We start from the raw sequence: 4356 nt of genomic DNA on the forward strand, positions 1-4356 counted from the left end.
GTACTGATGGGCACTTAGGCTGTTTCCAGATCTTAGCTATGGTGAATTGTGCTGCTATGAACATAGGGGTGCATATATCCTTTCTGATTGGTGTTTCTGATTTCTTGGGATATATTCCTAGAAGTGGGATCACAGGGTCAAATGGGAGTTCCATTTGTAGCTTTTTGAGGAAACTCCATACTGTCTTCCATAGTGGCTGCACCAGTCTGCATTCCCACCAGCAGTGCACAAGTGTTCCTTTTTCTCCACATCCTCTCCAGTACTTGTCGTTTGTTGATTTGTTGATGATAGCCAAGAATGACTAAAATTTAAAAGCCTGCAAATACCAAGTGTTGGCAGGGTCTAGGTCAGTACTGGTAGAAGTGTAAAATGGTACAATCCTTTGAGAAACTGTTTTAGGAGAGCTGAGCATGTGCATATGCTATGACTCAGTGTTCTCGCTCATAGGTGATGACCAACAGAAATACATAGTATGACCCCAGAAGACATGTATGAGAATGATCAGAGTAGCACTACTCCCAAACGGGAAATTATCCAAATGTCTACAGCATTACAATGGATACATTGTAGTGTCGATGTAACAAATAGAGCTAAACTGATAACATGTGCCAGGGAACAAGACCTCAGATGCTCCGGAGAATAAGAGTGTTGTAGCTTCTTTTATGCCTTTGAGATTAAGGAGGGAGCTAACGAAGATTACATGGAGATGGGAGAAAGGCAGGTGGGGATTGGATTACAGGATAATTAACAAGGTTGTGTGCTTTTTTTCAGGGTTGTTAAGGCTTATTTCAAAGATGTGTTAATCCAGATGCACAGAAACAGTGGACAGGGCTGGTTTGAAACCTTCCTTTAAAGAAGTTACAGGTGTGGCGTGTGACTGCCCACCAGTACCTGTCCAGTTAGGAATTCATGACCAGTACCTTGTGAAGTTACTCTTATTCGTCCAGGTACTACAAACCTGATGCTTATCCATAAATGGAATGCTATGCGAGTGAAGACCTACAAGTATAAGCAGCATTACAGAAGGATTTTACAATGTTGATCACAATAAGCCAGGCTAAAAAAAATGTATATACACACTTTGAATAATTACAAAGGCAGTGTTTATTAAAACACATTTCATTTTCAAAATTGAGCTGTCAGCTGTTAAAGGGTGCATACATTGAGGGGTCACCCTGTATACAACTCCACTCATGTTAACAGGCAAAAGCAGTAACTGAAGGTAGCTTCTGGGGTGACTTTCTTGTGCTGGGGGGGTTGAATACACAGGTGTGTTCAGTTAGTGAAAATTAATTAAGCTTATACACTGGGGTCTGTGCACTTTTCTATGCTCCAGTGAAACGTCAAAACAAACAAGAAAGGGCTCGGTGAGAACTGAAAGCTGATGCTGAGGCCACGTGGAATTCTTTCTTTCCAGGCAACCTCCATGTAATTCACGTTTCACGCTGCTGAATAGTCACATTTCCCTTCTGCCTGTCATTGCTACCAGTGGCCCACGCAGGCTGGCCTGCCTTCCCAGTCCCCCTCTGCCACTCTGCCGCCCCCCAACCCCCCTGCCCCATCTCCAGGCGCCTCTCTGGTCTTCTTTAAGCCTACCAACAGAGAGAAGGACTTTTAAAAAATATATATTTTATTGATTTTTTTACAGAGAGGAAGGGAGAGGAATAGAGAGTTAGAAACATCAGATGAGAGAGAAGCATTGATAAGCTGCCTCCTGCACACCCCCCACTGGGGATGTGCCCACAACTAAGGTACATGACCTTGACTGGAATCGAACCTGGGACCCTCAGTCCGCAGGCCGACGCTCTGTCCATTGAGCCAAACCGGCTAGGGCTTATGGCATTTTTTTAAAGTCAATTTGGAGGGAAAGGTGGAGTGGAGACATAAGTTAATAAAACCCCATTAATCTTCAGAAGTGGATGGTTGAGCACCAAACATTGAAAGCCCATTACTCTCACAGCGCATGTGCTGACTGGCTTATAGAAAGTCTTGTTTACCATCCAAGATCTGTTGGCCCCACATCCACCTTATAATCTGGTGGGGGGTTTTGGTTAACATTAATGTTTTTGAGATACTTGTCGATTCAGATACTGTTGTAAGAAATAAGACAGAGAGACCCATGTATTATTTACCCAGATTCCCTCTAACATCTTGCAAAACTAGATTAAATACCACAACCAGAATATTGACATTGCTGCAGACACTTCAGTAGTCTAGAGAGAGAAAGGTGCTATAAACCTGATGCTTATGCCAAGTTGGGGGCCATGTGATGGGAGTTACAATGCAAGCTGGGACTGTTGCCACCTGTGCCAAGGTTGGGGTACAGGGCATATCCAGGCCAGTGCTGCTTGATTGGAGTTTGTAGACTTTTTTTTTTTTATTGCTTAAAGTATTACAAAGAGTATTACGTATGTTTCCTTTTTCCCCCCCCGCCCTTGACAATTCCCTGGCCTCCCCTACCCCCCAGTGTCTTATGTCCATTGGTTATGCTTATATGCATGCACACAAGTCCTTTGGTTGATCTCTTATCCTCCCGCCCCCCAGCCCTCCCCGGCCTTGCTGCTGTAGTTTGACAGTCAAAGAAGGAACTCTTACCATTTGCAACGGCATGGATGGAACTGGAGTTTGTAGACTTTTGAGAGATTGTAGGAAAGTCTGCAGCAGAGCGAGGACGGCCACTTGTGTTGAGCAGCCGTGAGAAAGGAGGGGAGGAGTTGGGTAGGGCAGGGCTTCAGGAACTCACCAGGGCAGGGTGAAAGGTCTTAGCCAGGTTAAGGGAGAGCACAGATTTGGCACAAAGACTGTAACAAAGTTCTGTCCTTGGAGAGAGTTGTGCCGACCCCCGGCCCTCCAGCCCTCGCCCAGAAGCTAAATTCAGTTCCTCCCCATATGTCCCTTGTGCTTGAGCTTTGAGCAGGTGGGTTGTGAGCAAACGAGCGGGTCTGTGTGCAGGCCCCTCAGGAAGGGTGTCCTGGTCTCCAGAAGCCCTTTCTCACTCAGACACAATCCCCGCTGGTTCCACAGCCACAGGTTGTGGGGACTCTTCTCCCTGGCACTGGTGCCCTAGGCTGGAGAGCCTGGTGTGGAGCTAGGACCCCTTGCTTCTCGGGGGGACCTCCACAGCTGAGATACCCCTCCTGATTATCTTTTTATTTTTATTGATTTCAGAGAGGAAGGAGAGGGAGAGAGGGAAACATCCATGATGAGAGGGATCGAGCCCACAACCCAGGCATGTGCCCTGACTGGGGATTGAACTGTGACTCCCTGGTTCATAGGTTGATGCTCAACTACTGAGCCACGCCAGCCGGGCTGATTCTTTTTTTTTTTTTTTAACCTCAAGATTTGATTGTCACATAAACAAAATAGGAACCTTAGAACTGGATCACTTGCCCCTTTCTCTTTTTAACTCCTCCCAGTTCAAAATGCTTGCATCGCATAATAGCCAGCAAAGAAGATCTCTCAGATCTTCTTTGTAAGTTTAGCCTTTTTACAGAAAGTTGGCTTATTCTGCCCACCCCAGCTACTCTGCCTCCTGTCCTAACTCGGCTTTCCCTGCACTTACAGGGACTCCTCGTCTTTCCTGAACTATTGTTTGTGGGGCTGACGCTTGCCACACTTCTTACAGAACGCTGGCAGGTCTAGGAACGTTCACCATGCTTCCAAGGGCACTAGCACAAAAAGGAAGCACCTTCCTGATTTTCAATTGCCACATGAGGGTGTGGTACCTGCCCACTCCCCTCCGCCCTCCTACCAGTCTCCATGTGACTTTATATCTTTAGTTGTAGGAATTCTGTTCAGCTAGTCCTCAGGTGCTTCTCAATGGTGGTTGATCTAGAGTTGTAATTTTGATGTGGTTATGGGAGGAGGTGAGCACAGTATTTTTTTCTTTATTGATTAAGGTATTACAAATGTGTCCTTATCCCCCACCCTACCCCCCAACCCCCCTGTTCATGCCCTCACCCTCTGGTGTCTGTCCATTGGTTAGGCTTATATGCATGCATACAAGTCCTTTGGTTGATCTCTCCCCCTTACCCCCACCCTCCCCTACCTTCCCTCTGAGGTTTGAAGGTCTGATTGATGCTTCTCTCTCTGGATCTGTTTTTTGTTCATCAGTTTATATTGTTCATTATATTTCACAAACGAGATAGATCATGTGATATTTATCTTTCTCTGACTGGCTTATTTCGCTTAGCATAATGCTCTCCAGTTCCATCCATGCCGTAGCAAATGGTAAGAGTTCCTTCTTTTTTAGAGCAGCATAGTATTCCATCAACACTCCTTTGAAATGAGGCATAACCTCCCTCAAAAGAGCACATAATCTTGTTAATCCAATCCCATCCTCGCTTTTTCCCACTG

This window comes from Myotis davidii, unplaced genomic scaffold (assembly GCF_000327345.1).
Source record: "Myotis davidii unplaced genomic scaffold, ASM32734v1 scaffold271, whole genome shotgun sequence".
NCBI lineage: Eukaryota > Metazoa > Chordata > Mammalia > Chiroptera > Vespertilionidae > Myotis > Myotis davidii.